Raw genomic sequence first — 20929 nt, forward strand, 5'->3', positions numbered from 1 at the left:
ACTTGCCTGAATCCTAAATGGTCGCCTTTCATTGGCAAAGTTGTGTTCCAACATTACTGGAATAAATGCCACTGGCTTTGACTCCATCTATGGCCCAAACCAAATTAGAAGGAGGACAAATTGCTTCTGAAAAGATAAGAATATGCGAGAACAGAAAAATTATTCTAATCGAAAATTTCAATCAACCAAATATAAACCAAAGTGTTAGCTCCTCATGGCTCCACAAAACTAGTAAACTAGTGTGGGCTGCGGCTATCCGGATATCCTCGCCCGCCCCCCCACAACCCCCCCCCCCCCCCATTAAGACCCTGCGAAGCCGACAAAATTCCTAAGGCCACAATTGACGAGCTGTATCGGGAAGTTCAATTAGTGTCTGCAATTTACCAGTTTGATGTGGTCCGAGGCCCAATTTCCAGCGAGCCTTGAGCCAATGCCTTCGGGCTTGCATTCCAATCGCGTCGCCCGATTAGCATCTGTTTTCGCTGCTACTCCAATTTTTCACCATAATGTTGAGCACACAGGATACATACAAAGTGGTTAAAAAACAGAAAAGTGACCTCTATAAAGGAAAGAAAAGGAGTTGCATTTAAATAGCACCTTTTACATTCTCAGGTTATCTCAAAGCACTTTACAATCGATTAAGTACTTTTGTAGTCACTGTATGGAGGGAAATGCAGCAGCCAATTTGTGTACAGCAAGGTCCCATAAACATCAATGAGATAAATTATCAGATGTTCGGTTTAGGTAGTGTTGGTTGCGGCATAAATGTTAACAGGGCAACTCCCCTGTCCTTAGTCAAACTCAAAGCTGTGGGGATTCAGGTTGAACCTTGGAATGGATAAGAAAGTGTCAGCAGGGTAGAATACAATAAGTACTTGTTCGAGGAGTTATGTCAGGGTGGTGGGGGCAGTGGAGCGGGAGTACTGAGTGGGTTGCCCAAAGGTTCAGTGTTGAGATCATGACTGTTTCTCATTTACATAATGAAGAGAAACTCAAGAACAGAACTGAGAAACTCAATGGTATAACGGCAGATGGGCAATGGAATTGGAGGAAGCAGCTCAGATACTATGCTCAGTTGGAAAAATAGGTATATGAACAGACCGTTGGCAGATTAGATTTAATGCAGAAAAGTGTGAGGATACTGCAGATAGGTTAGAAAAAATAAGCAATGACGTACTCTATGAATGATGTTGAAATAGCTAAGGATGAAGTTGAAAGAAACATAGGAGGTAAAAGAAGACATAACTGCACGTGCCTGGTTCCATTCTTGTCTACTGAATCATCTGCAGAAAATCACCTGAAATGGCTTCTCTTCCCACTCCCTCACCATCTAGAGCCCCCAAGGATCTATCCTTGGCTCCCTTCTATTTCTCATCTACATGCTGCCCCTTGGTGACATCATCCGAAAGTACAGCATGAGGTTCCACATGCACGCTGACAACACTCAGCTCTATCTCACCACCACCTCTCATGATCCCTCCACTGTCTCTAATTTGTCATGCTGCTTGTCCGACATTCAGTATTGGTGGAGTAGAAATTTACTCCAACTAAATATTGATGAGACTGAAGCCATTATCTTTGGTCCCCGCCGCAAACTCTGTTCCCTGACCATCATTTTCATCCTTGGCAACTGTCTGAAGCTGAACCAGACTGTTTGCAACCTTGGTGTTGTGTTTGACCGCAAGGTGAGCTTCCGACCACATATCCGCTCCGTCACCAAGACCGTCTAGTTCCACCTGCGTAACATCACCCGACTCTGACCATGCCTCAGCTCATCTGCTGATGAAACCTTCACCCATGCCTTTGTTATCTCTAGACTTAACTATTCTAATGCTCTCCTGGCCGGCCTCCCATCTTTCACCCTACATTTAATAGTACTCTGATCTGTTTTTATTATGCATTTAGCTCAATGTGTAATTTATTCTACACTACTGCATTTGCAAAAGCCTGTGGGACAGCTTTTCCAGTTAAACGCAGTCCCAGATGAAATGCATTATCCAGAATTTGGGTTGAAAAATATAGGCCCATTACGAGGACAGTATTTTGTATCAAATACTTTGAATAGTACGTCCCATCTGGATCCAGTTATAGTCAGGAACCTGGCAATGAAGTCACCAGACTAGCAATAGGAAGACACAATGTCGCTGCTCCTGTGGAGAAAAAAATTTGCAATGTTGTAAGTTAAAATCTTTCCTCGCACATCTGCATCCAAATCAGAACACTTGGCACAAGAGCATGTTTATGAGTAAACCACTTAAATATATAATTGATTAAATAAGGTCGAGTTCTTCTGTTGAAAACAATAGGAACAATTTTGAACATATTTATCGGCAGAGTCATCTTTCAGTTTTCAGCTCTCTGCTATTATATTAGAACAGCCAAGAATAGGATTTGGTCAAGGTTCCATGATACAGTTAGTCATAAGACCCTCCAGTTTTATTTATGGAGTTAATTTTATGAAATCACACTCCCTGCGTGTACTAGTAGTGCGATTTTTGTAACCTTTACCGCTGTAAAATTTTCACACATCCCTATGCTTAACTCTAATTTCTCAGCCTATAGCAAGGTTTGCCAGGTTAAGATAGCTTCAGATCATTTCAAAGGCGAACCTGAAGTCATGGCTACAGTTATTGTTTGCTAATAAGTCGCTTTGGGATGTACAGAGCAACTATCCGTATCAGGGATGTCACTGGTGTAACCCATCAGTGAGGGAGACCCAACTCTAGAATCTCCATGCTTGAAAAACAAATGACATTTCCACAAAAAAAGTCAAATAAAATATGAATGACTTCATATTATTGAACGGGGCATTATTTTAAGCAAATGTTCCTTCCCATTGAAGGCTGACAGGGAGATGAGTCTATCAACTTATTAGGTTAGATTTAAATCCAGGTCATAAGATGACTGGACAGTGTACTAGTCTTGTTCAACAGCTAGACATCCTTTCCTCCCAGAAGTTTTATGTTCCCAATTCAGTTGTGCGAGTTTAGGATTGCTTAAGCATACTATATTATGCATTTTTTAAGCAAATAAACTCTAGTAGACAAATGAGTTTGAGTAATAGCAGGTGGCCTTGAAATATAGAAATGTTCCTCGAAAGTTTGAAAAAGCAAGCTGAACTATCTATACTGCTTCTCAGTGATCCAAAACGGAAATGTGCTCTGCAAGGTTATGCACTTAAAATAAACTTATCTTTATTATTATTACCGTACACTTAAAATGCACCTGTCCCTATTATTACTACAAATTCAAAATAGACTTACCTTTATTTTTACTATACACTTCAATGAACAGACTTCCCGAGAAATAATTAGAGAACTTTGATCTTTGGAACAAAAAAAGATACTTAAAAAGAGTAAAGGGTCAATTTTGACCTGAGCGGGGTGTGGGCAGATGGGAAAGTGACAAATGCGAAAAGCGCTCGTTGGCTTAAGTTTCAGACCTACAGGGCACAAATTCAAATCGCTAGCGCCCATTTTTTTGGGTGCTATGAGTGCCTCCAGAGATCCAAAATGGCAAACATGTGGGGCGAATCGCACCGCATGCCATATTGGTGAGGGCGTTAGTATGCACACAGTGAATGTCCATCGGAAGTATGCAGAGCAGACAGATCATGACATCAATCAGCATGTAATTCATCCGATTCGACGGCAGCACTACCCTTTTGGAGCTCAACGACAAGGTGGATACAGAGAGGATATTTCCACTCATAGGGGAAACTAAAACTAGGGGACATGGTCTCAGAATAGGGGGCCGCCTATTTGGAGCTGAGATGGGGTGGGGGGAATTTCTTCTCTCAGGGGGCTGTAGATCTGTGGAATTCTCTGCCCCAGAGAGTTGTGGAGGCCGGGTCATTGGGTGTGTTTGGGGTGGAGATTGACATATTTTTGATAGGGGAATGGAGGGTTGTGGGGAGCGGGCAGGGAGGTGGAGCTGAATCCATGATCAGATCAGCCATAATCTTATTAAATGGCGGAGCAGGCTTGAGGGATTGTATGGCCTACTCCTGCTCCTATTTCTTATGTTCTTATGTTCTAATGCTCTCTCTTTACCTTGCACTGCCGAACACGCATTCAGCAGCAGGAAGGACCCCCAGCAGCGCTATTCAAAAGGATCATCAACTACTTACAGGTTTGTTGCTGATTGATTTCTTCTGGATGCTGGTGCAATTCTACAAGTGTTTGATGCTTTCTATTGTTGTTTCAAGTTGCAAAAGTCTGCAGGGAGTGGTATGGCATTTCTTGAAGGACTTTTTTTCTTGAATTCAAGGCATCTACACAAACCATTTGCTATGGGTGGACTGGTAGGAATTCCCCATGGAATACAGCATGACTTGGAGAATAAGCAGAGGGCACACAAAGCAGGACAAGCTGCTAGAAGAGGGAGGAGGAGCAGGAGGCGGAGTCAGGGAAGAACGGCTCTCAGCAGGAGGCCATATCCACCCAAGGTGTTCAGGGAGCAATTCTCCGACCTGAACCTGAACCTCATTGAGGAACAATGTGTGAGACGTCTGCACTTCCGTAAGGACATTACTGAAATCTGTCATTTGCTGCAGCCACAACTGCTCTCAGAGCAGGGCAAGGACCGCATTGTCAGCGGCTGTGTAGGTGACCGTGGCTATGCAATTTTATGCGTCTTGCTCCCTCCAGGCTGGAGCTGGAGATATTGGCGACATCTTGCAGTTTATTCTCCACTGTTGTGTAAGGGAGCTCATTGAGGCTCTCAAAGAAAGCTGACTACATTTCATGATGATGATGAGGATGGAGCAGGGGGAGGAGGAGAGGGGAGGAGGAAGAGGCTGTATGCAAGTAACTGCGACTCCAATTCTCCATTCTCCATTCATGACAGGATCCACTTGGCCAAAATGCAAAATTAAAAGCCTCCACAAAATAAACATTCCAAAGCAAATGTATTAATCAAATCATGTCGTATTGCATTCAAAAGTCAACTAATCACCCTTGTGCATTCCCTTAGTGCCTGTCTTCCGGGTGCCTTTGCCTGTCCCAGTGCTCCTACGAAGCACAACCCCAGTGCCTGCAGCATGGCTGGTGGATGGCTTCTGACCTTCAGTGGAGGAGACTGCAGATGGACTTGGAAGATGACTTTAAGCAACCCTGGCCTTATAAAGCCCAGCTGCAGATTGCACCACCTCAGCATGGGCAGCAGCAGTCTGGGCTGGCTGGCTGACAGACAACAGCAAGGGCGTTGGTGGAGTGGCAGCGGTGGGAGGATTAACGCTGTCATCCTGAGAGAGGAAAGCAGGTTCGTGCTCCATGGAGCCACTGCCACTCCCCCAGGGCGGCACCTCAGCATTCCTAGTGACCTGTTGGAGGACAGGTTGCTGGGCTGCTGTGCCGCCCTGCAAGCCACTTCGAACACTGCTGTCCGCAGCTATGATGGCAGCAGTCTGAGCTTGCGAGGCAGCAAGCTAACCTTGCATGACAGCAGTCTGAGCTTCCACAGCAGCACTCAGTAGTTGGGTGGCTGCTACTTGTGCTGCAGTGGAAGCTGAGACATCGGCCATCAGACGATACATTATGGTTGGGACCACAAGTGCGCTAATGGAGTTGGCTTCCATTTCCATGCTGGAAAGGATGGGCTCCAAGGTCTGTGCAAAGCCCTGTGCCAAGTTGGTGCATGCCTCCTCTATGCTCTTTGATATCACACGCAAGATACCTGCCCCCTGCTCTGGCTGCAGACTGTAACTGCTCAGATCTTAAACTCAGCTATATTAGTGGGCAGAGGCTGGATGCTTCCCCTCCCCTGCCCCAGGTAGGAAGAGAGGGAGAGTTGCCTGGAATGCAATTATGTAGCTCCTGGCAGTCACTTAAGAGGGGCACTAGTAAAGGCATGGAAACACTTGCCTGGCCTCTTAGCTGGATTGGTCTGTGGACACATGGAAAAAGGTTGAAAAATAATGGTTAATGCCTCAATTAGAATTTAAAGAAATTTGAAAAAATGTAACAGAATTCAGTAGTAAAGTAGTTAATATTAAAGTGCAATATATTTATACTGGAAACTGATTTAATCATTTACAGGCATCAATATGATTTACTTTGCTACTTGTTAAACATTTAGGAGTTAATTTGAACCCTACCCATCCAGTGGAAACTGGGCGACTGGGTAGTTAAGCATGAGCAGGCTATGTATCTGCTCGGAAGTCAATCCTTTAAAGCCATTTCAGAATTTAACCTTCAGGGTTCTGCAGGCAGATGAGGCACACACCTAAAGCTGACGGGGGCCTCATTAATTTATGCAAATCAGGGTCTCATGATGTCCTAAGTGCAAAATGTTCTTTTATGGGGCCAGGATGAGTGGGAGTGTTCCTCTGGGCTTCAAAATGGAAAGTTGCAACCTCCTTTGCCACAGAGTCCTCCTTCCCTCCTGTGAGACCCTCCTGAATCACCTCCCTGTCAGTTACCTGCAAGCTGGGTGGGAAGTGGACCGACGGTATTTAAATGAGGACAGGAGTTCAAATATTCCAAGGGCTAAATTTGTTAGGCCCCGAAAATGGGCGCAGGGATTGCGATGGGTGATTAACCCCGCCCATTCAATGTAATGCAGGCAGCACGCCAACTTCATGCTGCCTGCTCATTTCAATGATTTCAGTGTGTGGCCAGCATTAACCATACTGTTGATTGGCTGCACACAGCAGCAGGGGGCCCAAAATCATTACTTGCTCGCACCAGTTAAAGCGAGCCTACACTGCTTAAAGCTAGCCTGCACATCATAAAGGGGGAAGTGTATTGAGGCTGGAGCAGGTGCTGGAAGTCAAACAGGAAGTGAATCTGAACTGGGAAACAGCGAACAAGGGCATAACATGGGATAGAGTGGGCTCCAAGGTTTATGAACACTACACTGGAGGCCTTGCTGGTGCAAGTGGAAAGGAGGAAAGATGTCCTGTATCCGCAAAGGGCCAGGAGGCCCTTCTGGCACACTCTCAGAAGGCAGTGGGAGCAGATAGCCATGGTGGTCAAGGCCAGGAATCAAGCCTCGAGGACCTGGATGCAGTACCACAAGACGTTCAATGATCTTACACAAGTGGTCAAGGTTGGTGAATGCATCTTCAAATTCTATATCCTACCAACGACACCAGGAGCCTCAGTCACTGCTCAATGCACCAGAACCGCATCACTCATTTACCAACAATCTCTGTCAATCACAACTCATACCTAGCATTCATAGATTCAACTCACCCTCACACACTTATCACTGCTGGAAAACCTCACACCCACATCCCACAGCTTGCACACACTGCCAGCTATTAAACCATGACAGCACCATCACCCAAACAGATTGCACAACACTCCCTGACACACTTCCCTCTCTCTTGCAGCTCAAGGTGGTACACAAACAGAGGCAGCAGGAGCTAATGAGGGACAGGCGTGCCTGCATGTACCAACCCCTATGGAGGAGATGGTGCAGTCCATTATTGGAATTGCCATTAATGAGGCCGTGGCCAGTAGTGGGGCTGAAATCATGGAAGATGACAATATCCTCAGACCTAATCCTCCTTTTCAGATCCCAATTCCCCCTCTTGCTTTCACCCCCTTCCCTCACCACAAACTTACCCTTGTGCCTTTCTCCTTTCAGATACCCAAGAACTCCAATCTAACCAAACAGTGCAGGAAGAGCAAGAGGAGAGTGATGGAGAAGAAGTCACTCGATCTCACACTCGCAGACATCGGCACTGCGCTTACTTTACAGGGTAGTATAGAAGCTGGATCTGCACATGGTGAGTCACCATGCAAGGGTGGCCTGCAGACAAGGCAGGGGGGAAAGGATAGCGCAGCTCCCCGGAGGGCAAGGTCCCACACGAGTTCTGCTGCAGAGGACTCAGATGAAGACTTCGATCGGGCTGCCTATAGAAGAAGGCTAATGGGCATGCACACAGAAAAGCTTGGTGCATTGGCAGGCCTGTCAGAGACCCTGCTGTCACTGTCAAAGAGCCAGGAGGAGTCCGGCACCAATTTTGCACAGGGCTTTGCACAGAATGGAAATGATGGGCAACTCCATTAGTGTATTTGTGGACCAGCGTCTGATAGCTGATGTCTCAGCTTCCACTGCAGCACAAATGGAAGCGACCCAATGTCTGAGTGCTGCAGTACAAACTCAGGGGCCGAAAGTGCCCTGTTCTGCGCCACACCTTAGCACCTCTCTAGGGTGCTAATGGGAAGCAAAACTGTTTCCACCCGGGGGGGGGGGGGGGGGGTGGGAGCGGGGGAGCTACCTGCTCCTGTGAAGTTGCGCAGGAGTTAGTGGAGACGCAAACACGGTACCGCCATGCCACGCTACTTGCACCCCGGGTCTGGCGATGAGGTCATACTGTACACGGCAACCCCTTTCCGCACTGCAGGGGAAATTGCCGAGCGCCCTGTGAGGCCGCTGCGGGTGATGCCCTTGCCAGCCTCGCAGGTCACGAACCAAGCCGACCTCCGATCTCAGGGTGGAAGTTAAAGGGGAGCTGCGCTGCGCAGCATGTCAGCATTTTATTTCTTCGGCCATCAGCCCTTTGTAATCTGCTGCCGCGTGGTCCAGTCCGCCATTGTGCAGCCCGGCATTCCGTTTGGGTGCCAGGTTGTGACCACAGCACCATGCAGCCATGGTGGCCCAGTGGAAGCCATCAAAGGGCCTGCAGAGTGTGCAGAGGCCTTCCCCTTTGAACGGAAGGGGAGGGGTGTTGAAATGCATCAGCGCTATGCGGAGAAGCCATGTCGCGCTGCCAATCCTGCCCACTTAGCGCCCCAGACACCGCCCCAACAGGACATGAAGCACGCAACATTGTGCTCCACTTCCTGTGAGGGTCGGTGACCGCAATTTCACAGCCGAGGCGGGACCTCCTCCCCGGGTGCATGAAGTCCCACCCTGACTCAGTTACCACTCCAAAACGGGCGTAACCCAATTTCACCCCCTCAGACTTCTGTCATGCAGGCTCAGACTGCTCTCATGCAGGCTCAGTTTGCTGCCATCATGGCTGTGTTTACTAGTGTTGAAAGAGGTTTGCAGCGTGTCACAGCAGTCCAGCAATCTGTCCTCCAACAGATTATTAGGATTGCTGAGGTGCCGCCCCGGGGGAGAGACAGTGGCTCCATGGAGCACGAACCGGCTGTTCTGTCTCAGGCTGACAGCATTCATCCTCCAACCACTGCCACTCCGCCAGTGCCCTTGCTGTTGGCTGTCAGCCAGACAGCCCAGACTGCTGCCCATGCCGAGGTTGTGCAGTCCATAGCTGAGCCTTCTAAGCCCAGAGCTGCTCAAGGTCATCCTGTAAGGCTATCTGCAGTCTCATCAACTGAAATTCACCAGCCTTCCACCAGCCATGCTGCAGCCACTGAGATAGCACTTCATAGGAGCTCTAGAATATGCAAAGGCACATGGAAGACAGGCACTAAGGGAATGCACAAGGGTGATTAGTTGACTTTGCTATGGCATATTGGATTGATTGATTTATAAATTATGTTTGTTTTATGGTGGCTTTCACCTCAGTATTGTGCCCAAGAGGACGCTGTGATGTTCTGTGACAGAGGAATGGTAAGGTGGGGTAGTGTTAAGCAATAGAGATCTGGGGTTTCATTCAGGGGAATCAGATTCTGATGATACCTCTCAGACAGCCCATCTGGAATGTCGATGTGCAGGCTGCCTCCTTCCTTTCTCCTCCTAATCCTCCTCTTCTTGCTCCTCCTCCTTCTACTCCTCCTCCTCCTCTTGAGGTGGCTGCGCACTCATAGAACTATAGAATCATAGAAGAATTACAACACAGAATGAAGTCATTCGGCCCATTGTGTCCATGCCACTCAAAAAAGAGCTACCCAGCCTAATCCCACCTTCCAGCACTAGGTCCGTAGCACTGTAGGTCACAGCTCTTTAAGTGCACATCCAAATACTTTTTAAATGTGATGAAGGTTTCTATCCTCTGGGTGAAAATATTTTTCATCAGATCCTTCTACCAACTACTTTAAATCTATGCCACCTGGTTATTGACTCCTCTGCTAAGGGAAATAGGTCCTTCCTATCTACTCTATTTAGGCCCATCATAATTTTACACGCTTCAATTAAATCTCCCCTCAGCCTCTTCTGTTCCAAAGAAAACAACCCTAGCCTATCCAATCTTTTCTCATAGCTAATATTTTCCAGTCTTGGCAACATCCTCATATATCTCCTCTGCATCCTCTCTAGTGCAATCACATTCTTCCTGTAATGTGATGACCAGAACTATACGCAGTACTCAAGCTGTGGCTTAATGGCGTTGTATGCAGTTCGAGCATAACTTTCCTGTTCTTATATCCTATGCCTCCGCTAATAAAGGAAAGCATTCCATGTGCCTTTTTAACTACATTATCGGTTTGTCCTGCTACCTTTAAGGATCTGTGGACATATAATCCACGGTCCTTCTGTTCCTCTACACCTCTCAGTATCCTCCCATATATTGTATATTTCCTTGCCTTGTTGCACCTTCCCAAATACATTACCTCACATTTCTCTGGATTAAATACCATATTCCACTTTTCTGCCCAGTTGACCAGTCCATCGATATATTCCTGCAGTCTAAAATTTTCCTCCTCATTGATAAGCACACGGCCAATTTTTGTATCATCTGCAAACTTCTTTATTATGCCCCCTACATTTAAGTCTAAATCATTAATATATATTACAAAAAGCAAGAGATCAAGCACTGAGCCCTGTGCAACCCCACTGGCAACAGCCTTCCAGTCGCAAAACCACCCCTCAACCATTACCCTTTGCTTCCTAATATTGCCACACTCCTGGGACCTCCTACAAGTATTGACACACTCCCTGGATCTTCCAATCCTGTCTACTGAAAGACAGTGGTGTAGATTCTCAACTTCGGGCCTGGCCTAAAACTGCCCGCTACAGAAAAACTGCCCAATTTTCACTTTAAACCAGGAAAGTGAGAATCAGGTGGTTACTGTTGCAGGTGGCCAAACCGCAATGCTAATTTTCAACCCAGGTGGCAAGTTGCAAACCTAAGTGCGAAAGAGAGCTATCACTGCAGAAGTTTTTTTTTAAATAAGTTTAAAGCAATAGAAATAATTTGCTTATAAGTCAATAAATACACAAACCCTGTGAAAATTCAGCCCGGCAATGCTTGCATGCTAATATTACACAGCATATTTTCAAGTGCTTGAGAGGTGCTTGTGCTTTAAGTCTTTATTACTCTTGCCTGTTTTCATTTCATAGCTTGTATGTTTCTCATGCAGATGTCCTGTTACCCTTTTCTATGAATTCAGCATTTGCTTTCTACTCGAGCACTTCAGCTTTGATTCGGTTGCCAGGTTCTAGTTTTATTAAATCTGTCATCCATCTAAATTTAGATTTCATTGTTTTTCCTTTGCTGTTATTCATTAATATTTGCAGATAAACTGGTGATACTGGCCGCAAAATTCACCTCTGTAGCGCCGGTACTTACGGCCGTTTTAATTAAAAATGGCATCTGCCTCACTTCTGCCCACTTACAGGGCCCACTGTTCGCCATCGTGTGCACCGGCAGAATGCAGAGTAGGCAGATCGTGACATCAGTCAGCATTTAACGCTGAATTGACACACGACCTGCCATTTTCATTGTCGCCGGTCCATTCAATGCCTTCTCCTAAACAAGTACATCTGAGCATGAGGATCACCCCACCAATGCTACTTAGAGGGATACGTCCAACTTGCAGGTAAGTTGTTGATTGCTTTTAGGTGCTCTTGCAGAGTTTGTAGGAGTACTGGGTTGGTGTAAGCTATTTCAAACATTGTCAAAGTTTGTAGGAAGTGCTGCTGGACATTGGGAATGTGTTGTTGGCTACTGGGAGGCCTCTGACTACACCACATATTCCCAGTCATGCAGGCTCTAGTTGCAGTCCTCCTTGAGCTGCAGTATGACAGGGAGATGGAGCAGAGGCAGCAAAGAAGACAATCTGTTTGCAAAGGGAGGAGAAGGGCTCTCAGCAGGAAGCCTTACCCAGCTAGGGTCTTCAGGGAGTACTTCGCTACCTGCACCTAAGCCAGGAAGAGTGTGTTCGGCGACTCCGCCTCACCAAGGAGGTGCAAGGTGATGACTGCCAGTGGCCCTCAAGGTGACCGTGGTTTGAATTTTTTCACCAGTGGATCCTTCCAGGCTGGAACAGGCAACATAGCAAACATTTCGCAGTTTGTTATCCATCTCTGCATCAGGGAGGTCTCAGAGGCTCAGTACTCCCGGAGAGGGGCTTCATTGTCTTCTCTCTAAACAGAGAGAAGCAGGAGGAGCACGCACATGGCTTTGCCAGGATATTGGGCTTCCCAATGGTGCAGGGCGCCATTGACTACACGCACGTGGCTTTGCTTGTACCGCAGCTCAATGGTGAGATGTATCGCAACCGCAAAGGCAACTACTCACTTACTGTGCAGTTGGTGTGCGATCATGCCTAGCATATCATGCTGTTGAATGCCCGCTATCTTGGTAGTAGTCATGATGCATTCATCCTGCATCAGTCCACTGTGCGAGCAATCTTTCAGCCACAATGTCGAACCCGAGGGTGACTGTTTGGCAACAAGGGCTATCCACTCTACACCTGGCTGATGACTCCCCTCCACAACCCCACCACTCGTGGTCCACACTCATATAACTACAGCCATACTGCCATGAGGAACATCATCGAGCAGACCATCAGGGTGCTGAAGCAATGGTTCCACTGCCTTGACCATTCAGGAGGAGCCCTCCAGTACTCGCCAGAGCGAGTGTCCCAATTCATGGTGGTCTGCTGCCTCTTCCACACTTTGGCCATCATGGATTTTAGCAAGGCTTTTGTTAAGGTCCCCATGGCAGGCTGATCCAAAAAGTAAAAGCCCATGGGATCTGTAATATAGTTCCACTTAGTGGACTACTGCCCCACCTAGTGGATTACTGTAGTAATGCAACTACTCATGTAAATACAATAAAAGGATCATGTGAAAAGGTCACATGACAAGTTCCTGTAGAGCCATCTTGTGTATGTATGTGTTTGTGATGTCATAAAGAATGTATCACATTGGCAATGAAGATGGGATAATCGGATTCCCTAGCTAAAATTTTTGTTTGTGGATCATCTAGCCAAACAAAAGAGAAACTTTGAGAGGTTCTTTGTTTTGCAACACAGCTAAAAATCCAAGGTAAATTTCAAGTACACTTGGTTGAACTGCCAAAGTCCAGATGGCCATGCTTTAGGAGCGTATGTCGAGTGGCTAGAAATGTTTTTCACTGTAAATAGTATCGTCGAAGTCCTTGATAATGAAAACCATAATTGGGTGTTTTAGAAAGGAAACAGGCTATTTTCTTGACTGAAGCAGGCCCCGAGGTGTATGAAATCCTGAAAAATGTGCTTGTTTGCGTCAAACTAAAGGACACGCTGGAAATTGCTGAAAGTTATTGTTTTGGAATACGGGATCAATTCATTGATGATAGTATCAGTGAATACATTGTGAGGTAAAAATTCAGGTCCGCCCGAAACGGGTCGCACCCACCATTCCGAAGTGTTTTTTCTGTCGTGTTGGATGAGGTGGCCTCTTTCGCGAAATTCAGCTCTTTGTCGTTTTTTTTTTAAGTGGACCGGAAGTCAGTCATAATGGGAGTGGAAGTGAGGTGGTAAGTAGAAGATCAACAACAAGCGGAGTGGAAGTTCGGGCGGGACAGAGTCACTGCCACTGTCGATCATCAGCGGAGCGGTGATGATGTCATGACGCGTGTGCATCACCACATCTCTCCCCTTCACTTAAAGGGGCGAGCTGCTGTGAGCTGTGAGAAGATTTTAGTTGGGTCCACCGGGCCACCAGGGAAAGTTTCGGCGGGGTCAGCGGCCTGCACCCAAACGACGGCCACAAACCAGGTTCTCGTTGTTAAAGCCAAACTTGGCACAGTCATTCGAAGAGAAATAATCAAGACAGAAAGTGAGTCACGATCAAAGGAAGAGTAAGATAGAGAAGTGCGAAATTGAATCAGAAGGTTACAGTGAAGAACCATCACCATAAATGGTTAAAGTGGTTATATCTGTAGGGAGGGTGTCAATATCTGTAGCAGGTCCTTGGGAGTGTGTCAATATTTGTAGGAGATCCCAGGTGTGTCAATATTTGTAGAAGGTTCCAGGAGTGTGGCACTATTTGTAGGATGTCCCGAAAGTGTCAATATTTGAAGGATGTCCCCGGGCATATGTCAATATTTCTAGGAGGTCCGGGGAGTGTCAATATTTCTAGGAGGTCTGCGGGAGTATGTCATTATTTGTAGGAGGTCCCAAGAGTGTGGCAATATTTGTAGGATGTCCCAGGAGTGTCAATATTTGAAGGATGTCCCCGGGAATATGTCAATATTTGTAGGAGGTCTGGGGAGTGTCAATATTTGTAGGATGTCTCCGTGAGTGTGTAAATATTTCTAGGTGGTCCCAGGAGTGTGCCAATACTTGTAGCTGGTCCCGGGAGTGTGTCAATATTTGTGGGCAGTCCTGTGTGGGTGTCAATATTTGTAGGAGGTCCCCGAGAGTGTGTCAATATTTGTAGGAGTTCCGCAGAAGTGTGTCAATATTTGTAAGAGATCCCGGGAGTGTGTTAATATTTGTAAAAGGTCCTGGGAATGTGTCAATATTTGTAGGAGGTCCCGGAAGTGTGTCAATATTTGTAGGAGATCCTGGGAGTGTGTCAATATTTGTGGGAAGTCCCCGAGAGTGAGTCAATATTTGTAGGTGGTCGCTGGGAGTGTGTCAATATTTGTACGAGGTCCAGGGAGTGTGCAAATATTTCTAAGCGGTCCCGGGAGTGTGTCAATATTTGTAGGTGGTCGCTGGGAGTGTGTCAATATTTGTTGGAGGTCACGGGAGTGTGTCAATATTTGTGGGAGGTACTGTGAGGGTGTCAATATTTGTAGACAGTCTGTGGGAGTGTGTCAATATTTGTAGGTGATAGCCGGTGTTAAGCTCATAATAAAGTAACGCAATGTAATGTAGCCAATGAGTAAGTGTGACCTTAGCTCCTTTAATTAAACTCCAGAATGTTGGTACAGCATGGGAGGCCTGCTTATACACAGTGCTCGCAAGGGATGCTGGGATCCTTTGGAACTCCAAAGGTATGCCCTCTGGTGGCAGTATGATACAGGTTGCCGAGGGTTGCATACATAACATCATTCCCTCCCAAAGTCAATCGTATACTTATTTACAGGGTGAGACGATGTGGGGCTTTTCGCTCCCTTGTCGATCGTCTCAGTACAAATGCAGGTGAGGGTGGGTTGATTGGTTCTTCGCAAGGCTGCTGGGTAGCTGACCTTGCCTGGTTGCTGGGGATGATGAGTTCAGCTTCATGGTCGACCATGATGACGGTTGCCACTTGTGTGTGTGTTGGAGGGTCGAAGTTGGTGGTGTCCTCTTCGGGTTACCCGTGGCTGTCTGTGAATCGCAGTTTGGTTTGGTGCAACTGCTTTCTGCAAGTTAGTCCATTAGCAAGTTAGGCCTGAAACACCCTACTCCCTTCTTTGGCTATGAAGGTGCCAGCAAGCCAGTTGGGACCATGTCCATAGTTGAGTACAAATACAGGGTCATTGACTTCAATATCACGTGACAAGTTTGCGCGATCATGGTACATGCTTTGTTGATGCCGCCTGCCCTCGACGTGATCATGGAGATCAGGGTGCACGAGAGAGAGCCTTGTTTTGAGCATCCTTTTCATGAACAGCTCGGCTGGGGGAACCCCGGTGCGAGTGGGGTTTGGTGCTGAATCTGAGCAGGACTCGGGACAGGCGGGTTTGCAGGGAGCCTTCCGACATAGGTTTCAAGCTTTGCTTGATGGTTTGGACTGCCCGTTCTGCCTGGCCATTGGATGCAGGCTTGAACGGGGCAGTTGTAACGTGCTTGATCCCATTGTGGGTCATGAATTCCTTGAATTCAGCACTGGTGAAGCACGGCCCATTGTCGCTGACAAGGACATCAGGCAGGCCGTGCGTGGAAAACATGGCTCGTAGGCTTTCAATGGTGGCAGTGGTCATGCTTGCAGACATTAAAACAGATTCAATCCATTTTCAATAAGCATCCACAATAACCAAAAACATTTTGCCTAGAAACGGGCCCGCAAAGTCAACGTGGATCCTAGACCACGGTTTGGAGGGCCATGACCACAACCTTACCGGTGCCTCCCTGGGTGCATTGCTCAGTTGAGGGCAAGTGTTGCATTGGTGCACGCATGACTCCAAATCTGAGTCGATGCCGGGCCACCACACATGGGATCTGGCTATAGCTTTCATCATTCCTTTTCCTGGGTGGGTACTGTGTAGGTCGCGTACGAACATTTTCCTGCCTTTCTTCGGCAAAACCTTGCGATTACCGCACAAAAGACAGTCCGCCTGTATGGACATTTCATCTTTGTGCCGCTGGAACGGCTTGATCTCTTCATGCATCTCCGCTGGGATGCTGGACCAGCTCCCATGGAAGACACAGTTTTTTTAAAAGGGACAGTAAAGGATCCTGGCTGGTCCAGGTCCTGATCTGGCCGGCCGTAACAGGTGACTTTTCGTTTTCAAATGCATCCATCACCAAGAGCAAGTCTGCAGGCTGTGCCACTTCCACCCCGGTGATGGGCAATGGTAGCCGACTGAGAGCATCAGCGCAGTTCTCTGTGCCTGATCTGTGGCAGATTACATAGTTGTATGCAGACAGTGTGAGCGCCCATCTTTGGTATGAATCCCTTTGCTCTCTGAGAATAGCGATATGAGCAGCTGATGGTCAGTTTCTAACTCAAACTTAAGACCAAACAGATACTGGTGCATTTCTTTCACTCCGTTAACACATGCCAGAGCTTTTTCAATCATGCTGTCGGCCCTTTCGGCTTTGGACAAACTCCTGGACGCATAGGCAACCGGTTGCAATGTTCCCGATTCGTTTGCTTGTTGTAACACACACCCGACCCCGTACGAAGACGCATCGCAAGCTAGCACTAAACGTTTAAATGGGTTATAAATGGGTTTAAATGGGTAAATGGGTTCCAGCAGTTTGTTGGAACAAAACAGACTTCTGGCTTTCTCAAAAGCAGCCTCTTGTGATTTCCTGCATACCCAGTCGTCTCCCTTGTGTAGTAACACATGTAGGGGTTCTAGCAAGGGACTTAACCCGGGTAGGAAATTCCCAAAATAGTTGAGGAGTCCCAGGAATAACCACAGCTCCATCACGTCTGTGGCCTCGGCGTGTTCTTCATGGCCTCCGTCTTGCCGTCGGTGGGTCTAATGCCGTCTGCCGCGATTCTTCTCCCTAAGAACTCGACCTCTGGCGCCAGGAAAACACACTTCGAGCGTTTCAACCTGAGTCCCACGCGATCTAGCTGACTTAGAACCTCTTCCAGGTTCTTCTCGCTGCAGCCTGTCCAGCTCAATTTCCACTTTCTCTCGCATCATATATGGCACCGCCTGTGCCTTGTAGTGGATGGGTCGTGTACCGGGAACCAAGTGGATCTGCAGCTTCACCCCAGAGAAATTTCCGATGCCTGGCTCAAACAACAGCGAGAACTTGCTCAGAACCTGGGCACATGAGGCATCATTGACGGACGAAAGCGCTCGGATGTCGTCCCAATTCCAGTGGATTTTTCCCAGCCAGCTTCTGCCGAACAGTGTGGTGCCATCTCCTGGTACAATCCATAGTGGGAGTTCGTGCACTGCTCCATCATAGGAGACTTTTACTGCTGTGCTGCCAATAACAGGGATCAGCACTTCAGTGTAAGTTCTTAGCTTGGTAAGAATGGGGCTAAGCTTAGGCCTGTGTGCCTTATTGCATCACAGCCCGTCAAAGGCATTTTTGCTCATGATAGGCTGACTCGCACCCGTGTCCAATTCCATGGATACTGGAATACCATCCAGTTCGACTTTTAGTATGATCGGTGGACATTTCGTGGTGAAGTGTGTACCCCTAACACTTCTGCCTCATCGGTTCGAGTCTCTAGTTCAGCCTGATCCGCCATGGATCAATCCTCCTCTGCAACGTGGTGGTTTGCGAGGTTTGCAGCTCGTCTGCACATTCGCTGGAGGTGGCCCATTGTTCCACAGCCTTTGCACACATAATGTTTGATGTGGCATTGATGGGCCCGATGATCAACTCCACGGCGCCAACAAGGTGGTAACTGACTCGCAGTAACCTTTGGCTGACTCGCAGATGACTCTGGGTCATCTGAGGTCGTGCAGCTGCAGGCGTGTATGTTCTGCCATCAGCATTCCTGCCTAAAAACAACGTTACTTTGTGGACAGTACTTGCCGAAACCTCTTTATACTGCGAAATTTGTTTGGTGTTATCGCTGGTGGGCATAAATGCCTGAGCTATCGTTATGGCTTTGCTCAGGTACGGTGTTTCAATAGTCAATGGTTTGCGAAGGATAACCTCATGGCTAATGCCAAGCACAAAGAAGTCTCTTAGCATTTGCTCAAGGAATCCATCGAATTCACAATGTCCTGCCAGGCGCCTTAATTTGGCAATGTAGCTCGCCACTTCCTGGCCTTCAGACCGTTGACATGTGTAAAATCGATACCTTGCCATCAGAAACTCTCCTTCAGATTTAGGTGCTCTTGGACCAGCGTACACAGTTCTTCATACGATTTGGTTGTTGTTTTCACTGGAGCTAGAAGATTCTTCATGAGGCTATATGTTGTTGCCCCGCAGACTGTGAGGTGGATCGCCCTTGGTTTGGCATCGTTCTCGTCCCCTTCCAGCTCGTTGACCACGAAGTATTGGTCGAGTTGTTCCAATCAGCCCCTTCTGAGAATTTTTCCAGGATACCAACAGTTCTCTACATTTTCGCGTGGTTGTTCGTTATCTCATCGCCAGTTATTAAGCTCATAATAAAGTAATGCAACTGAGTGCTGTAGACAATGAGTAAGTGTGACCTTAGCTCCTTTAATTTAATTCCAGAGTGTTGGTACAGCGTGGGAGGCCTGCTTATATACAGTGCTCCCAAGGGATGTTGGGATTCCTTGGGACTCCAACAGGTATGCCCAATGGTGGCGGTATAATACAGGTTGCCTAGGGTTACATACATAACACCCGGGAGCGTCAATATTTGAAGGATATCCCCAGGAATATGTCAATATTTGTAGGAGGTCCAGGGTGTGTCAATATTTGTAGGAGGTGCTCGGGACTGTGTAAATATTTCTAAGCGGTCCCAGGCATGTGCTAATATTTGTAGCTGGTCCCGGGAGTGTGTCAATATTTGTAGGAGATCCCCGAGAATGTGTCAATATTTGTAGGAGGTCCCCAGGAGTGTGTCAATATTTGTTTGAGCTCCCTGGTGTATGTAAATATTTCTAGGCGGTCCCGGGAGTGTGTCAATATCCCACGAGATCCCACAGCCATGTGTCAATATTTGTCGAAAGTCCCCAGGAGTGTGTCAATATTTGTCGGAGGTTGCGGGAGTTTGTCAATATTTGTAGGAGCTCACCGGGACTGTGTCAATATGTGTAGAATGTCCCAAGAGTGTGTCAATATTTGTAGGAAATCTCCGGGAGTGTGTCAATATTTGTGGGAGGTCGTGTGAGGGTGTCAATATTTGTAGGAGGTCCCCGTGACTGAGTCACTTTTTGTAGGAGGTCCCCGGGACTGTGTCAATATTATTAGGAGGTTGCTGGGAGTGTGTCAACATTTGAATGATGTCCCCCAGAATATGTCAATATTTGTAGGAGGTCCCGGGAGTGTGTCAATATTTGTAGGATGTCTCCATGAGTGTGTAAATATTTCTAGGCGGTCCCGGGAATGTGCCAATATTTGTAGCTGGTCCCGGGAGTGTGTCAATATTTGTGGGAGTTCCTGGGAGGGCGTCAATATTTGTAGGAAATCCCCGGAAATGTGTCGCTATTTGTAGGAGGTCCTGTGAGAGCGTCAATATTTCTCAAAGATCCTGCGAGTGTGTATATATTTGTAGGAGGTCCTGGGAGTGTGTCAATATTTGTGGGAGGTCCCGGGAGTGTGTCATTATTTGTAGGACATCCCCGGGAATGTGTCAATATTTGTCGGAGGTCCTGGGGGTGTGTCAATATTTCTAGACGGTCCCGGGTTTGTGCCAATATTTGTAGGAGGTCCCCGAGAATGTATCAATAGTTGTTGGAGGTCCAGGGAGTGTGCTATTATTTGTAGGTGGTCGCTGAGAGTGTGTCAATATTTTCAGGATGTCCCCGGGAGTGTGTCAATATTTGTAGGAAGTCCCCAGGAGTGTGTCAATATTTGTAGAGATCCCAGGGCATATGTCAATATTTATAGGAGGTCCCCGAGAGTTTGTCAGTATTTGTAGTAGGTCCCCAGGAATGTTTCAATCGTTAAAGAGAATCATTTGAGTACCACTGTAATTTAGTAAATTCTGCAGTGTTAGATTAATGCCTTCTTACAAGAAGCTTTCACATGCTTCCAGTCATACACAGTGCAGTGCTCAGCACACATATAACCAAGATCCAGTAATAGAATGCAAAGAGAGCTGAGTCACATGTTGAATCAACATATATCTATCAACACTCTGAGAATTTGTAGTGAAATATTAGTACTGAACTTGACCTCTGGCATGGTATGAAAGGACAGGAATGGAGTAACAATCACTCTATGAGTTGGCGTATTATTAACATATATCGTTTTTTTTCCAGTGAGTGGGCTTCAGCATCTGAAGAAAACACATAAAATGGATTCTTAATAAAAGTGAACAAACCTGATGTGCCCATTTCTTGGCTTCCCTACTGTAAATCTGGGACTTGCCATTTGTTTAATAATGAATTTGATCTGTTAACTTACAGTTTTATGGAATATTTCCTCATTTTTATTCACCTCAAGGTAAGCAGTAATGAACATCAGAGCCCTTGGTGTCATTTGACACGTTAGCCTTTACAACTCTCTGCTCTGAAACACTGCTGCAGGACCAATAGTGCCACTTCTATGTCAGTGAGCAGTCTGATATGCCTGACTATACATGCTTGTTAAAG

Source organism: Pristiophorus japonicus, chromosome 2 (genome assembly GCF_044704955.1).
Source record: "Pristiophorus japonicus isolate sPriJap1 chromosome 2, sPriJap1.hap1, whole genome shotgun sequence".
Taxonomy (NCBI): domain Eukaryota; kingdom Metazoa; phylum Chordata; class Chondrichthyes; family Pristiophoridae; genus Pristiophorus; species Pristiophorus japonicus.